The following is an 18,189-nucleotide window of genomic DNA, read 5'->3' on the forward strand; positions in this document are numbered from 1 at the left end:
AGGAGAGGTCGGCCTGGAGAGCGTGTCTCTAGCCTGCTACTCCTCACTGGGGAATGGGGAAGTGGGAAATACAGGGAAAGGTAGGTGGCGGATGATTATGATATGGTACAATGAGATACTATATACACGTTGGCCAATATGCGGATGCGCACTGGAGACGCAATACACTAAGAGTAATCTTGTCCATACAAAAAGTAATCTTGCCACAAAAAGTTTTTGCGCAAACACATTTCGCACTGACTACACGTCTCACAGCTTCTAGAGGCGATCGTCTAAACCAGTCTCACTTAAAAAGTTCAAAAGTGCTTTTATGGCACGTTGGGCACAGTCAACACTCCTCCACGCGCCCAAAACCTTTTCTTCTGAAAAAGGGCGGGAGTCCAAGCTGTCAACTGTAGATTTGAGTTTTCTGCGTTCGGCCGCATATTGAGGGCACACGCAAAGTACGTGAGCTATTGTCTCGAGAGTGTGACAGACGCTACATTCAGGGTCCCGTGTTTGTCCAATCTTGTGAAGGTATCGATTGGTGTATGCCACACCCAGCCGTAATCGATGAATGAGCGTTTCCTGGCTTCTCCGCAACCGAAGTGGATGCCGGAATTGTAATCCAGCGTCAAGTCTATGGAGGCGCTCTTGTCGATGTTCGGGGTTGTCCCAATGTTGCGCCGTAGAAGTTTTAAGGGAGGTATGGAGCAAGGCGTTAATGTCATACCGGGAAATGTTCTGCGACTCAAAACCAGCACTGCAACTCATCAGCAATTATATGAGTGACAGAACCGCATATAGTCCCCTGGTTTATGACATCATGTATCTGCTTGCTGAGGCGTCTCATTCCGGACATACCATCGTGCTGCAGTGGATTCCTCGCCATTGTGGAATAGCTGGAAACGAACAGGCTGACGCAGAAGCAAAACAGGCACACACTGACGGAACTATTATACAAAATCATTTTTTTTAGTAAAACACTTTTACGCCAATATGGGTGACTTGGTATGTGCCACTCTTCATTGACAAAAAAACTTTTAGTATTTATCTGGGGCTGAGTGGAATTTCAATCAATCAATCAACCAATCAGTCAATAAATCTTGCCTGAATATATATTCGCATACGCGGCAGGGGCGGCCTTCTCGGAGGCACCGCAAGATAGCGCAGCTTACTTAGTGGGAGCGTGATAGCGAAGCCTGGTTACAGATCAGCCTCGCAGATTGCGCTTTTTTGTTACGGCCATATCGTGGCTTTGCTTTATTGCGGATCACAGTAACATCGGCCTTCATTGTGGGATGGGTTCTGGCATCATTTTTTTAATAATAATAGTTTTTATGTTATCTCCATTTCTACTCATGATGATTGAACATACGGCTTCGTGGTGATAGTAGATTGCTGTAGTAATACACCTATGACGTGTTAAAGTAACAAAATTGTAAAATAAAGCGACACTAATTCGCAAGACGGTAATTACGCCTGCACGTAGCGCGTGTAGGAGCTCAATAGTTTTTACAATGTCACTACACACATGCAGCCCGGCATCAGGCGCAAGCTAGGGCTGTATGTATTTCTTGGAAAATTATTTTATCCAAATAACAGGCCTCTAAAAAAGGGGACAACATTTGCAACACAATTAAATCGAATCCTTACATACCAACAGAGCTTCATTAAGGAATCTCAATAGTTGCATTTGTTCTAAAAGCGCTATTCCTATAGCACACTTATTACTTTTGATTTGCAGATACCGTACCTACATGCATGTGAGATCAGGAGGCAAGATGGGACCCCTCTTAGTCATCAACGCTTATGTGGGTAAGTATTCCTACGTTATAGGATTAAACTCTTTCATAAGATTTCTCTTTTCTTTGTGCAAAATTGTATTTAAATATTTGTTAGCTGCAAATTCACCGTTGTGTACGTGTTTGCTAAAGGGAAGTGCAAGTGGTACATTGCACACAATTTGCGCATACTTGTTTATTAGGAAATGTAATACTATCAGAAACGCCTTACCTATTTCTTGTTTATATAAGTTGAAGAGTGCAGAGGTTAAGGTGGCTCACCCTTATTTTCCTAGCAAGTGCAGGGCACCCACAAGTGTTTGTAGCAGTGGAGCAAAACGCGTCCACACTCTAGGCCACCAATTAAACGTTGACATTAAACACGGCGCTTCCGCATCGAAATACCATCGCAATTCAGCTAAGTTGTCGAAAATTCTTTGAGTATGCTGACTGCCAAACAAGACAGCGTGCCTGTACACGCCGCATAGCTCCCATACATCACAGCTTAATTTCTAACATCGCTTTTCAAGCTATCATTAGATTTCGTTGCTCTGAAACATGTAAATTACATAGCATAATTTGACAGCGCAGAAAAGAAAAAGCTTTTGTTTCATACCCTGCAAAAAAAATATTCCTGATTTAGGCCATATGAAGCCATACGAGTATTTACGTTTGTTTATCATGTACCTGATTACTTATGCTATCTCTAAGCTGTCTGCTTGCTTTGAAAGTTTGACCTTGTCACCTTGCGCTGAACTCTTCTATTTATGAAGTGCTGAACGTACAATGGTCAGCGTGCTTCAATTTTTGAATTTGTGTAATATGGTTGTTATCTTTACACGCCTTGAAGTCCGCTTTTGCCATACGAGTTCATAACATGTGGGTGTTTACATTAGGGGCTGTATAACGTAAAACTGTTCCAATATGTTTTCGTTCCAATCTCCTGACGTCAAATATGTGTAACCGCGGATGTAAGCATAGGACGGTTACCCGCCAGGGTTGTCTGAACAAACCAATCAAATGCTCCTCTCGTTCATAGGAGGTCACTTTTGTTTGCTTGAAAAACGAACAATATTGCCTGCACTGAGCGGCTTGTCTTGTCTAATTCGAGCATGCTCAAGTGGAGAGGGATTCGATGGGGCCGAGCCACTGCACTGAATATCGATAACCGGATGAAAAGGGTGGTGCCGGCGTCTGCAATTGGTCGGCTTTTTCTTACTTAGCTTGCGGTCACTCGTAGACAATCGCGGCGGCATGCAACGGAAGCTTAAGAATGAAGCTAAAACGGGTCTTCCGCAAAGAAGAGTTGGCAGAACGAGGTCGTAAATGTGCCGAAAGTTCTCGAAAACGTTACACGGCCACGCAAAAACTTCTATTACACGCAAATAAACCAATGCTGTCTGGCAGGGGCGAGTAGCCAGTGTCGGAGCGAACGGCGGCAGCCATCTTTTATTCCTTTCGGAGCGGGGCAGCCTGTGGCTGTTCAGAAGAAAATTCAGTTATTTACGCCATAATAATGCAACTTTAACGCGTACTCGTCATTTTGACGCGGTAACTTTTGCGGTTTTATGACGACGCGTGAGAGGCAGGTGAAGTGGGTGCAGCCCGAAAGCCTTTGCCCAATAGCTGAGGGCTAACGGCGAAAAAGTGTTGAATCAGAAATAATTTTTGTGTTGCTCCATCAAATTATGCATAATCAGTGTGTACACATCATATCAGATGCGGAGCTATCGCGGTTTTCGTGACGTCGTGCGACAGACAGGTGAAGTGGGGGTGGTCCAAAAGTGTTTTTGACCAATCGAGGTAAGCTGATTGCAGAATTGAAATAGAAAAGTTTGGAACAAATTTACGTTATAGTGCTCCAGGTGCGCATTATACAAGGCCAAAGTTATACAGCTGCTCCAGTGGCATCCGAATTGCACAGGATTCATAAGTGCAGTGCATGTGCAACGTAAAGAATCATGCGGTCCTGTTGCAAGATTAGCAGGCTAGACCATTACAGGAAACAATCACTTGAAACCCGGGGCCGTATAACGTAAACCTATTCAAATATATTTTTAGTCCAATCTCTTGATGTCAAATTTGCGTAACCGCCGACGCAAGCATCGGGCGGTGACCCGCAGGGTTGTCTGAACAGACCAATGAAGCGCTCTCCTCGTTTATAGGAGGTTAATTTTGTTTGCTTTATAAACGAATAACACTGAGCGGCTTGTCTTATCTAATTGGCTGACAAGAGGCGAGGAGCACGCTCAAGTGGAGAGGGACTCGATAAAGCCGAGCCAGTGCACCGAAAATCTATAACCGGCTGAGGAGGGTGGTGCCAGCGTTTGCGTTTGGTCCGCGTTCCTTTACTTAGCTTGCGGTGGCTGGTCGAAAATCGTGGCGGCATGCTACGGAAGCTTAAGAATGGCACTAAAACGGATCCCCAGCAAAGAAGAGTTGGCAAAGCAAGGTCGTAAACATGGTGAAAGTGCTCGAAAACATTACACTGACACGCAAAAGTTTTATTGTACGCAAATAAACCTAAGCTCTCCGGCAGGTGTGATTGGCCAGTGCTTGAGCGATCAGCGGCAGCCATCTTTTATTCCTTTCAGAACGGGGCAGCCTGCGGCTATTCAGAAGAATGTTCAGTTTTGTTCGGCTTATTAATACATCTTTAACGCGTACACGTCACTTTGACGCGGTAAGCTTTTGCGGTTTTGTGACGTCGCGTGACAGGCAGGCGTTGTGGATGCAGCCTGAAAACATCTGACCAATAGCCGAATGCTAATGACGAAAATGCGGCGAATCAGAAATGGCTATTTTTCTTTTCTTCGGTCCTTTCATGCATAATCAGTGTCCACACGTCATATCAGAGGGGTAGCTTTTGCAGTTTTCATGGCGTCGCGTGACAGATAGGCGAAGTGGGTTTGGTCCAAAAAAGTTTTTGACCAATCGCGGAGGGCTTATTGCAAAATTGGAACAGAAAATTTGGGAATAGCTTTACGTTACTGCGCCCCCGGTCTCGTCTCCTCCTTGACACGAATGAAATTAGGCCCATTTGTTCGGTAGGGAACCTTAAGCCAGAAGGCAAAATGAGAGTGCGTTGCAGTGAGCTTGATGCAGCAATACCTACACCAGGCCTGAACACTTATTTGACAACCAGTAAAGGTGCATTTCTGTCAAAAAAATATACAGGGGATAGTTTTGAAAAAGAAGCTTCGTGCTCATGGTTCAGGAAATTTCAAAGATAGGCTATGCATGATAATGCGAAGGTGGAAGCTGGCTCCGTTGAAGACACTTGTAACAGCGTTGTGCGTGTAAGGAAGTACCAATAGCCGAGCCCTACTGCAAGTGCTGTTGCTCGGGAGGTTTGGAGAGTCCTAGGGATAAAATGCTGCGGTTTAAATTGTTCACACCGGTTTCCTGGTAGTCTGCGGGTTCCCAAGCATTGTCACTGTGTCAATCTGTGCCATAACAACATCTCCCGACGTAGTGCTTCATAAGCGATGCTTCCTCGTGTGTGACATCAGACACGCCACACGACTTGTGAATTCAGCTTTCATTGATGATCGCAATATCCTGTACCTGAAAGCATGATTTTCTTGTACATGGATCGCCGTGAACTTAAAAAAAAGGTTATTCATCTATAAAGTGTCATAGTCCGATTTTATTGTTGTTTTATGCCAGCTGAAAAACAAGAAAGTTAGATGCATAGTTGGCTACTTTTCTAAATTAATTCCTTCTGCATGAAATAAATGTTGCGACAATCTTTTTATATGTTGCAGGGGATAAGGAAACGGACCCAAAGGTATCGGGACGCTACACTATTCTTTATGCCTCCGAAATTTGTTTCGTCGCAACTACGGCAGAACAAGGTAAGAAGTTAACAAATGCGGCCCCAAAAAGACTGCTAGTTTATTTTAATACAGTGCTTATGTATGATATATAAATATCTTATTCGTAGACATATGCGGAATAATTAACTGACCAATAAAGGAGCAGTAAATATATCGAGCATTGCAAAGGAATGCTTATAAACTGTGACCTTAGATAAGAAAAGGTTAGTAATGTTATAAAAAACTTGATATTTCGGCATTGCAAAATTTGCTGCTTACGTGATGCTTCATGTCAAGACACCTAAAACCCTGAAGCAGTTGTTAGTTGCAAGTGTTGTTATGTACTTCGTCCATTCAAATGCATGCCCTTTCTCCTCTTCCTCAGCTGGAAATAAGGATATCTTCCAGCAATTTTGTTGCTTCACTTGGTGTACACTGCTTTCGTGTTATCTTCATGCTTTAAAAAAATGTAACACGAATCAGCCCACCGTGGAGCCGTAGTCAACATTGCCCATTTTATTTCTAGAGCACTCCCCGCTGCTTAGTGCACTTTTCCAGGATATATTTAGTCCCGTGCCATAATACTATAGGAAAAGGTGAAATAAAAAATGTTATCAAAACTTATGCCTTTGTCAGAATAGTAGGAAATAGCTGTAGCGTTTAGCAGGCGTAGCGGAGAGCGTCGTTAGCTTCTTTTTAGGCGAAGTGTTTTCATGAATTATTCGTGAACATCATAATAATTCTTGTTTAGCCATGCAATTTTTTTTGTTCATTTCCTGTGTCTTTGGTGTAGTTTTTATTAATTCTTTTTACTGTACCACTGATGTTATGTGCTTCAGTTAGGTGCTCTAAGGGGGCGTAATTGGGCCGTTTGTCGAATACTACGTTTGTTTGTTTGAAAGTCAACATGTAAAGATGATTCCTTTGCAATTTCTTACATGCAAACCGATGAGGAGTTTTTTCTAGAGGGGCACTGTTGTAGAAATAAACAAATCGTTGGCAACTGGTTGCTGCTTCGACTGCGAACTTGATAAAGTTGTTTTATGTGCAGTCGCTGCTAATCTCTGTCGCTGCCGCTTGATGCCGCTTGATGCCGCTATGTTTACACATATATCATGCACAACCACATTGTTTATTATGAAAACTGATGCAATGGATCTTGTCTCGATGCATTCAAATAACTATATGACTGTTCAGCAAGCTTCCAATTGCAGGTTTCGCTTTAATTGGGTTATTCTATAGGTGCTGAATTATCAAACATACATTAGCAAGGTATAGATAACCTTTCCGAGAAATGCATAGGCGTTCCAGGTGCTTCCTTATAAAAACGTTGTTTTGTGTATTCAAGCACAAAAGTAACTGGAACGCCAATGCATTTCTCCGCAATGTTCGGGAATAAATACATCGAAACTGGTGTCATACTGATAATTCATTCCAAGCCTTGCGAACTCCACCCCTAGAATTTGTAGATTGTAATACGGGCCATAAGATAATTAGTTATAACTGAATTAGTGAACGTTTGTTAATTATTCGCTTATGCAGTTCACTTTTTTGTGCAAGTAATGGTTGCCTCTCCGAGCAGACCACATCATAAACTAGAATTATTGTTATCTGCCACAGGCAACCTTTAATAATTGTTGAATGTGTTGGCTGAAATACCCCGTGTGTGTGTATATATATATATTGCTGGAATATACGTACTGAACTGCGTGCTATGCGGCCAAGAAGAAAAACTTAAGGGGCCTGAACTACGCTCTTTGCTGAAATAATAACTGAATGAAAGTGGTCACTATCAGCAAGCGTTTTCTGCAATAGCTTGATCCAAAAACGCACAAGAGGTTGCCTGACTGATACAGAGCTCCTGTGTTTCACAGTCAAATGTAGCGATAAGCAAAACTTCGCATATTTTAATATCTGCGCGAAACTATTAAACTTAAATTGTAGAAATTTATCTAGACCTCACTAGATTAGCGCGTTACACTCTAGGTACAGCTTTCAAAGAAATTGTGCAGTCAGTACACAAAAATAAAGCAATGAATTTATCGTCCGTACCATAATTATAACGGAGATTACTGCAGTCACCACGTATGCTAACTTGATTTACTAAAATACATCCGAGGACGCTATATCCCAGAAGCAACAAGCGGGGTGCAGAATCCTCAATTTGCTGTCCCATAATGTTGCGCCTAGTGTTTTAGCCAAGGTTGTCCTTGTTGTATAATGTATACATTGTTCTACAGGATCCTAAGGCAGGAGGTTCGTACTGCATGGAATAAAAATAATTTATATGCTTGTCAAAAAGGCGCCGTGGGAAAGTAACTAGTTTTGTTTTATATAACAACGGATTCCAAGATTTCCTTAGGTATTGCAATTTTTCGAGCTCTTGAAATGTAGTATATTAGTAAACAGACTGTAACGCGATGTACTTCCGTTTTATTCCAGCTAATGCGTCGAAATCCCAGAGCCAAGTTGTCCCCATTCCAACATGTGATTTCAACATATATAAGAAAACTAACGTGCATAACCGCTTCAGCATTGTGACATAAATACATATTTATGGAATAGTTAATTACTGCATTCACGGTGGCCGTTAAAACTGTCATATATATTCATCATAGCCTGTTCTAATGCACTATATGAACTATATGCAACTATATGAACAATTCAGGAGCATTGCAGCTGCCGCCGTCGCCGCGAGGTTCCATTTAAAGACAAAGGGCGTTGAAACTGCACACCGTGTGCTGTTTGTCAAGTGAAAGCATGCGAGAGTGAGCAGGCGAACGCGTCCTATTACGTCCTATACTCGCGTGTGCGAGCGAGTAAGGCGTGACGAAAGCACGCCCTCTTCCGTCGAGCGTAAGGCATGCAGGTGAGGCGAAGGATAGGGGGTGATTTTTGCGCCGGCGGCTGCTGCTTAGGGCGCCGCCGCGCGGGCACCGTCTCTTGAAGGCGATCTGCGACGTTTCCAGACAGCGCGTGGTGCTGGTACTTTCGTATGTACAATGCTTACGGTGTTTCTTTCACGCTGAAGCCGGAGATACACGAAGGTCAATTCGATCGCTGCTGTTGCGGCGATTCCTAAATCGAGGACTCTCACAGCGAGTGGTGGCGCTCCTCGAGCGAGATGTGTTCATGCTTAGCTGTGCGTAGGTGACGCCGTGCTTCCTACTTTAGTTAAAACACGTTGGCGGACTAGTTGGTGTCAATTCGTAATATAATGTGTAAGCGTGACAGAACGAGGACGTAGAAAGACTGTTTCTTTCTACGTCCACGTTCCGTCGCACTTACACATTAAATCATTGTTAATTTAGTTATTAGGCGAATGTTTATGTTCTCATATGGCCTATAAAGCTATTATTCCTACTTCAGATAGCTATCTACTAATATGCTATCGCAATTTGTCGTTCGCTTTTAGGGCGAAACAGCGACTCTTTTTGCATTAATGAAGGCGAGCTGATGGCGAAGGTAAGGGAATGTTTGAAATGATTTCCTGGTGAATAATCTGATAAACGAAAGAAATGTGTTTCTCTTGGATCAGTACTACTCCCGTGGCACCATCCTGATCAGGTCACAGCAATATGGAAAGGTGTGCTTTGTCTTTACTGGTGACTGCTTTTTATCGGCTAGCAAATGTTAAACGTTAGCACTTGGCACAAGACGCGCCTGCATGTGCCACAACATTCGTACTTATTGTAGCTAACCTATGTTGTGCCGGTTATGTCACAGAAACTTGTAATCACATTGTGTGGGCGACGCGGATGATGTTGTACTTTCCGAAGCCTACGCGAGCACCACCGATTACGCTAGAACAAACGACGAGTCGTGCACAGAAGCCAACACGTTTAGTACGCTGATCAGATTCTCTACGATCACCGACTTCGCTTGCCTCTATCCTTGTGCTTAAGCGTTACATTTCTTGCCGGGCACAAGTTCGCCCAGTAAAGGATTAAAGTTGTAAGTCAGCTTTGAGACTGCGTTGTCCTTCATCGTAACTGCAATGTGACATCTAGGGGAGATGTTTCTGGGTTCCTGTGCGGTCGCTTCAGGGATGCTGTTATTCAAGCCGGAACCGCGAAGACAACACCAACATCGCGTCAAATCATCAAGCTATCTTGTAGCTACCCAACTTACCCTCGAAGTTCACGCTTCCACACGAGATGATCAGGAAGACAAAGACGAAGTCGGGCGCCTTAAGGACAGAACCTTCTTTGCCAGCAGCCATGGGGCGCTTACAACCAAGAGAGCCCCCTTCCTTCCGTGGAGCTTCGTTGGCTGACCCAAAACCTTTCTGGAGATATTCAGAAAGATATTCAGAGATATTCAGTCAGCGTACAACAACAGAGCGTATGAAGAAAAACTTCACCAAGTATATTTCGCATTGTCATACACCGCACAAACATGGTATGGATTTCGGCACCCCAATCTAATAATCCGGAACCTCTTCTCCACCAACTTCCTTAAGTTGTTCACCAGCGTCGTCCGACGTGGATGAACTAAAGTTCTCCTGGAAATTCTAGTAAAACTTCCTAACTCGAACGTTACAATCTTTGCGGAGAAATTGTCCGGCTCTTTCCTCACGCCTGCCGAGACGTGACCAGGAAAGTTAAGGTCAGGTTTTTGATACGAGGCAAGGAGCAAACATTTTCGCTGCATTGATACGAAACCCGCCAGACGCCACTGAATAGTTTCGTGCCGAGGCTAAAGACATCGAGAGAGGCGGAACAGATGACAGAATTGCAGTACGCTCAAGAGAAATTAAGCAGGCGTCCAAGTTCTAGGTACCGACAAAAAGCGAGAGACCATCACAAATGTTGCGACAGATGTGCTGAAGAAGTTGTTCCCTTCTTCACATGGGCAAGCGGCCTGAATCGCTGACATTTTACGCGAAGGAATCCTGAACTTTCCGGGAGTTCCTGAACCAGTGCAGCCCAAGCCTGAAGTGCGTAGCTACGCAACCGCAGCCTGTCGTCATGTTCATCCGCCGAGCCCACGTCGAGGTCATGTAGTGCCGCAAATCTGTGCATCTTCCCGCGCAACTTCCCACAAGAAATGGACGTTTTGCACGACTCCTACTACCACCCCCGCTAGACTAGTATGGCGGAGAAGCCGGCCACATCTACGGCCCTTACCCATTCCTTAAGTGAGACTGCGAGGGTTTAGCGGCAACGCAGTACAGTAGCTAGCTGGGCGAATCGGTACATCTTCATAACTATTACACACAGCGCGTACTAAAAAGCACGCACGAAGAAAAGACAAACCCGAGCACTCTCGTTTGTCTATTCTCTGTCTGTGTGTTTTAGTGCGCAGTGAGTGTAATAGTTATATAGCGTCAAGAAATACCACGAAACATTGGCATCTGCTTGGCTGCAACTGCCTGAAGTCCTGTTCGTCATTGCCAGGAAACTAACGTTCACCGCAGCATTGGAAGTGTACTGGCCTAACGCTTGGCCGGTCACTTAGTTCATATCCGAACAAAAAGCAGCAACCGATGGAAGTACGGTTGCTATTCGCCGAAATGCCGGAGACCCTCACACGAGAGAGAGCATAAATTGTATATATTAGAAGACGCGAGCATAGGTAACTCCTCCGCTTAGAAGTGGGTGGTCTCCTCAGTCCAGGAGTCGAGCGCCCTTAGCGGCCTGTCTCGTTCGATACGCCTGGTTGAGCTGATCCGTCGAGCCAGAGCAGCGCTGCCTCCCATTGCATTGTAGATGGGTGTTTTATGTGTGTGAGCTGTGGTTCACTTGCTCCAGCCCAAACCATGTGCATTATTCATTGATGGCAGTGTGGGCGTTTATACGAATACAGCGTGGGGTTTACGGCATCGTAAACACTGCAGTGTGCACATGCATTTGTTTGCAGTTTCCTTCATATTACGCCTTCTTCTCGCGTGAGACCATACTAAGGTGGTGGTAGCGTTCTTCATTAAAGGCAATAGTGTTGTAACATGGGCGTGTAGGTTAATAGTATTGGTCTGAGGTGCAACTGGTTGGCGCGTCGCTCTCTTGACTCCCGCGGTCCACTCGCTCGAGCGTAGGGGTGTGCTTGCCGATTACCTTGCAAGGACGCGTGCCCCACTGTCCCCACGATTTGTGTGTTTGGTAGGAGCTGGTGCTCTCCACTCAGAATGCGAATCACGGCCCTGGAAAATTTGGCGCTGTACAAATTTCTGCATGGTGCCTGAGAGTCTGTGAGAACTCTGACACAACGCCAGTGCGGTCTCGTCCTGATGGCTAACGCTATCGCTAGTTCTACCTCCGCAGCGCTCGCTCCGCAATCCAACGACGCATTCATTTCGGTCCCTGGATTGTAAATTACACTGATGACGAATACGGTGCTTCTGGCGGTACTCGCTGCGTCTAAATACGCGACATCGGGGCGGTTCTCAGATTTCCTCACGAGCACCTGCGCTTGGGCTTCTCGCCGTCCGATGTGTAAGCTCGGTTGCATGTTCCTAATTTTCTGCATTCGTGTGGCGAGATATGCTTCTGCGCTGGTGTTCCGTACGGCATAACCAAGACGTTTCAAGACGCAGCGTCATGCTAACGTGCGTTGTATCGTTTCCCATTGGCTTACCGGTCGAGCCTCTACGATTTCCTGCGCCGTGTTTGACACCCCTGTTTCCTTAAATCGAAAAGTGGCCGTTCCATGTGGTAGCCCAAGCGCATGCTTATAGGCCCTGCGTATCAGCCGGTCGGCAGTCTCCACTTCCAAACTGGCGAATGTTAGTCATGGCGCTCAGTAAATAATTCGGATCACAATCACCGCTTGCACTATTCTGATCAGGTCCTGTTCCCTGAGTCCCGTGTTCTTGGTGGTATGTCATTGCATCATGCGAAAGATCCACCTGGTCGCGTTTTGTAGGTCCTACTGGGGCAAGCTGGAATGAGTTGGCACCGAAGAGGGGTAATTGGAGGTCATAAGCGGAGACCTTCGTCCTGCAGTGGATAAAAAGTAGGCTGATGATAATGAAGAAGGTGAGAATACAAATTATGTCCACATTGCGGATTTCACAAGGACGAATTCGAAGGTAGATGGTTGGTGCCACGGTTCTCGATCTTCCTCGTGAGTGCTTCCTGATTATGAGGAGCTCCGCCTCCTCCGGCGCGCAATGCAGTCTGCTTGTCTCCGTGTATGTTGCCATGACGTCTACTGTCCCCTGTAATGCCTTTTCTGGTAACCCTATGGACCCTCCGACCGTCCCTATCTTCATGTCATCTGCATACAGGGCACGTCTGATCCCTCGTATTTTCTCTAGCTTGGCTAGGAGTTTCATCATAGCCACGTTGAAAATTATCAGCGACAGCCCTGCTACTTGTGGCGTTCCTCTATTTAATGTGTCTACTCGCTGCAACCCCATTTTTTTTCAGTCCTATTGCGGCTGTAAGTTCCGTGAGCAAATCACTGACGTAGTTGTAAGTTAGTCGGCCGCAATTCGTGTCACTCAGATTGGCTAGTACGGCTTAATGCCGCGTGTTATCAAAAGCCCCCTTGAGACAGAGTACAAGAAGTGATTTAGGGTAGAACGGCGTCTCTGTATTCAATACTTGTTTCAGCTGCAGAAGCACGTCTGGCGGTCATTAGTTGGGCCGAAAACCAAGCATTGTATTTGGCATCACTGTAGGCACAACACATCAGACAACAAGAAGACAGACTCTGTGTGAAGCCTGTCTAGGATCACGCACTCCAGCAAATAATGGAAGCAAGGCGGGAGCAACATAAATTTTAGGTTCTCCAAGCAGGGAGGCGTTTTTAGCTTTTGGCTTTGTTGTTAGCATGATCTCCACAAGCTTAATTTGCGCGGGTAACGCTCCTCTCTTCCATTGTACACTGAAGAGGTTCAGTATTGCCTGCACACTTGCATCATCCAACTTACTTAGTAACATGGTGATTCCAACCTTGCCTGGGGTGGTGTTTCGAATGAGTCTCAGGATCGCTCGCATCAGCTCGAAAAGCGTTACGTCCCGGCCAAGCTTGCTGTTTTCCATTTCCGTGCAGTCAGCCATTGGCTGTGTTCCGAGTATCGGATGACCAATGCATCACTATTATAAGGCCCACAATAGCTTATCGTATGTGTCTGGGTATATGGGCAGTATTCGGCTTATCGTTTGCTTGCTTTCTCGCTTGCTCTGCGTCGGACCTAGTAGATGTTTGAGTATAGCCCACGTTCTGAGCAGAACCCAGCGTTCCTTGGACGGAGTGACCCAATTCTGTCATGCAAATCGCTTCGCGTAGCGCTCTACCTGTCCGTTAGATTCGCTATCCGAATATTTAGCTTATGGTTGTGCAGCTGTCTTCGCCATCTTCTCAGGCGACTAGGGCCAACTTCCCGCATGCGTAAGAGGCGCGGATCCATTCCCGGATTATCCGTGGTGAGCACAACCTCCTTGGAGTGTGGGCTTGTGTTACCTGTAGTTCTTTAGCCCAGCCCTCCGTATCGCTTGTTGCTTGGACTTCTAGCGTTTCTCTTTCGTTCATTAACTTGGTCCACTTCGTGATTTCGTTGGAGCGTATCTCGCTTCTTGGGAAGTTTCTCTCGTGTGCAGCGATACCGAGCATGAAGTGGTCGCTTCCTAGACTCTCGTTAGTGTTTTCTCATTGGCGTGCCGTAATCTGGACACGAGCGCAAGATCGAGACACATGTCGTGGGTAGTTCTGCTGCTAACCTCGTTGGATATGTCGGGTCTGTTGCTATCTTAAGTCAGTGATGTTGTATGTCGTTGTACAAGGTCATTCCCGTTTTAGTGTGTCTGGCGTATCGGCACACCTTGTGCACTTCCTTGAAGACTCCTAGTATGTGCATGCCGTTTTGTCCAGGCAGCTGCCTCGCTTGCTGTGCCAAATTGTCTGGGGGTCCCAGCGTTTTCTTCGGAACGCTGTATATGTTGAGCATAAAAAGACTCGAGTTTCCCATAAACTGGGGTACTATTTCCTTGAACACGTGATCGACTCCCGTGTAGGCCTAAGTGTGGTGTATCGTGGTCAGTTGCTTTTTTTTGTGAGTGTAGCTGTACATGATCCTGCTGCCGCATGAGTGTGATACCCGGTAACTTTCAATGGTTTTCCTGTTTACTGCAAGGCTAGTACATAAGGTGGTGTGTCTTATTCGGCCGTAAAGTGCAGCATAGTTGCGTTTATCTCTCTCATATATATATATATATATATATATATATATATATATATATATATATATATATATATATATATATATATATATATATATATATATTGCCACAGGTCACTTGAGACAAGAGTGGAGAGCGGTCTTTTTCGAGAAAGCTTGGACAAGCGCTCAGTTCAGGCTTCTTTTTCTCTAGCACCTTGTTTGCACACACGAGGTCGTAGTCTTCGTCGTCAGCGTGGTTGGGTGCAGCCGGCGTCGCGGCAGTTGCCCCCCTCCAGAAGGTGCATCGTCCCGATGCTCGGCGGGTAGCACCCAGTGTCCAGCCAACCAGAGAACGTCCATGTCACTCAGAAAAGTAAGGTGCTACGTTTTGCGCCAGGCGTGTCGAAAAGGATCAGACAAGTTCCGGGTGAACGACGTTTATTAACCCATGCTTGTGGGTTGAGGCTCGACAAGAAAGAGAGGGCCGCTAGCAAGGGGCACTCTGCTTTTAACATTTAGTGGCGCATGCGCACTTCGCAGAGTGCTTTTATCACGATGAGCGCCAGCCGACACAACACCACCTCCCCTTTTAATGGAGCACACAGTCACTCAGAGTCCAGCTTAGAATCTATCCGGCGGGCGACGATTCCGCATGGGGTAGCGTCTTGCCTCGGCGGGTGCTGGTGTTGCCTGTTGCGCAACCGGAGTTACCATGGGCGGTTGTGGACTGGAAGGCACTGGTGCGCCGGCAGTCTCGGGATAAAACAGGAACTCGCTGGTCGTAACTTCGCCAGCTGCTCCATGCCTAGGGGTAACGTCCACTGCAGGCCTCTGTAGCAGCTGATCCTGGTGACGACGCCAGGTGAAGGTGCCCCTCGGGGTGGTTGCACGTACTTGGAAAGAGAGAGGTCCTGTTTGAGCAACAATCGCAACGGGAGCCCACTTTGGTTTTCCAGAATAATTACGTGCTAACACGCTGTCGCCTACCAAGAAGTGACGTTCGCGACACGGACGACTTAATGCCTGAGTGCACTGTCTGTGTGCTACTCTTTCCCCAACGGAAGGCTTTACGGCATCTAGCCGACTGCGTAAGCGTCGTCCTAGGAGCAACGCCGCTGGTGATTCACGAGTCGTCGCATGTGGCGTGTTGCGATACGACAGCGAAAATTTATGCAGCTTCACCTGCAATGTTCCTCCTGTGCCGTCTTTGCGCAGTGCATTCTTTAAGGTCTGGATGAAACGCTCTGCCAACCCATTGGAGCTGGGGTGGTAGGGAGCCGTGAGGACGTGGCGCGCTCCCATTGCCTGCACGAAGTGCTTGAACTCCTGCGAAACAAACTGAGGTCCATTATCGGAAACAATTGTTTCAGGGTAACCAAAACGTGCGAAGAGATCAGTCAAACAACCAATCGTGCTTTCTGTAGTTGTCGATCTCATTTCGAAAACCTCTGGCCATTTAGAATGTGCGTCGACCACCACTAAAAGCATGGTATTCCGAAAAGGTCCCGCAAAGTCTACGTGAACACGCTGCCACGGTGAAGTCGGCCATGACCACGGGTGAAGAGGTGCGTTGATTGGAGCGTTACGTTGCTCTTGACAACTAGCGCAGCTTCCGATACGAAGTTCGAGGTCCGCCTCAATAGTTGGCCACCACACGTAGCTGCGTGCTAGTTCTTTGCTGCGCACGATGCCGGGATGGCCGTCATGGAGTTCGTCCAGAACGAACCCTTGCAGCTTTGCAGGCACGACTACTCTTGCGCCCAGCATGACGCATCCCTGATGCACCGTCAGTTCGTTGCATCTGCGAAAAAAAGGCTTCAACTGTTCATCCTTGATCGACGCGGGCCATCCCACATTTGTGAATTCCTTCACTTGACAAAGAATTCGGTCTTTACATGTGGCAGCCGCGATATCTCGACTAGAAACAGGCAACGAGTTCAATCGCAACGAATAAAATGTTTCTTCTGTTTCTTTGGTTTCCGCTTCAAGATCTGGCAGCGGCAGACGCGAGCAGAAATCGGCTTCCGCGTTCTCACTCGATTTCTTGAAGATAAGATTGTAAGAGTAGGCTGCCAATGTAACGGCCCAGCGTTGCAAACGAGCAGCTGCGATGGTGGGAATACCGGTTGTCGGGCCCAATATTGTTTGAAGAGGCTTATGGTCTGTGACCAAGGTGAATGAGCGCCCGTAAAGGTAGAAGTGGAACTTCTTTACACCGAAAATGATGGCTAACGCTTCTTTCTCCAGTTGACTATTTCTTTTCCGCTTCAGATAGCGTTCGTGAAGCGTAAGCAATGGGCCGTGCCCTGCCGTCATCGTAGACATGAAATAGGACTGCTCCTACACCATACTGAGACGCGTCGCATGGCAGCCTAAGTTGTCCTTCAGGGTCATAGTGTGCGAGCGTAGGTGGTTGTGCCAATAGCGCTTTCACTTGGTTGAACGCTTTTCTAGCATGCTCGTCCCAGTGCCACGCTACCTTTTTTTGCAGAAGTCTGAAAAATGGTTGAGCTATCGTTGCTAGCTGGGGCACGAACTTGCTGTAATAGTTGACAACGCCCAACAAAGACTGAAGCTGCTTTTTTGATTTCGGCTCTGGTGCCTGGATAAGTGCGTCAACTTTTTCTGACAATGCGCAAATGCCTTCAGCGCTCATTTTGTGCCCAAGGTAGTGAAGTTCGCTTTGAAAAATCGAGCACTTCTCGTTACCCTGACACCTCGGCTTTGAAGACGCTCCAGCAGCGCTTCGAGATTAGCTAAGTGGTCTTCTAGTGTTTTCCCAGTTACCAAAATATCATCTAGGTAGCAGCAAACACCCTTGAGGTCCTTCAACATCGTGTCCATTATCTTTTGGAATATCCCCGGCACGGAAGCGATTCCAAAAGGTAATCGGTTGACGACAAACAATCCCTTGTGGGTGTTCAAGGTTAGGTATTGCTTTGAGGCATCAGACATGACCACTTGCTGATAAGCGCGGTTCAGGTTAATCTTTGAAAAATGTGTGCCTCCAGACAGAGCCGCGAATAAGTCATCGACCTTCGGCAACGGGTAGCGCGTGACGTCAAGGCACGGATTCACTGTCACCTTATAATCGCCACAGAGGCGTATGCCACCGTCTTTCTTGATAACGGGTACCACTGGCGTTGCGTAATCTGATGTGGCAACGGCCGTTATGATGCCCATTTTTTCCATCTTCGAAAGTTCAAGCTCAACCGCCTTTTGCAGTGCGAACGGCACGTTTCTTGCTTTGAGAAACTTCGGTGCCTGATTAGGCTTGAAATACAGCTCGGCCCTTTCTTCTGTAATCATGCCTAACTCATCTTTAAATAGGGAGTCGTACTTTGTGATCAAGGCGTGCAGCCTTTCCTCTAAACGACAAGAAAAAGGCAGCACTGACCTTGGCAGATGGTGGACGTTCCAGATTTTGTTCCACTCCCGCCTAATTGCCTGAAGCCATTCCCGACCCAGCAACGGTGGCCCCTCCTGGTCGACGACGTATAGA

General features: G+C 46.4%; 1 long non-coding RNA gene across 1 annotated transcript in view; it reads left to right on the forward strand.

The window, feature by feature from the left end:
- The first annotated feature begins 5,553 nt into the window (after window positions 1-5,553).
- The window catches only part of LOC142591283 (uncharacterized), a 31,578-nt gene continuing 18,942 nt past the window's right edge, over window positions 5,554-18,189 (forward strand). Inside the window, exon 1 of the long non-coding RNA XR_012830436.1 lies at window positions 5,554-5,620. This is a non-coding gene — a long non-coding RNA (uncharacterized LOC142591283). The remainder of the gene's footprint in view (window positions 5,621-18,189) is intronic.

Source organism: Dermacentor variabilis, chromosome 8 (assembly GCF_050947875.1).
Source record: "Dermacentor variabilis isolate Ectoservices chromosome 8, ASM5094787v1, whole genome shotgun sequence".
Classification (NCBI taxonomy): domain Eukaryota; kingdom Metazoa; phylum Arthropoda; class Arachnida; order Ixodida; family Ixodidae; genus Dermacentor; species Dermacentor variabilis.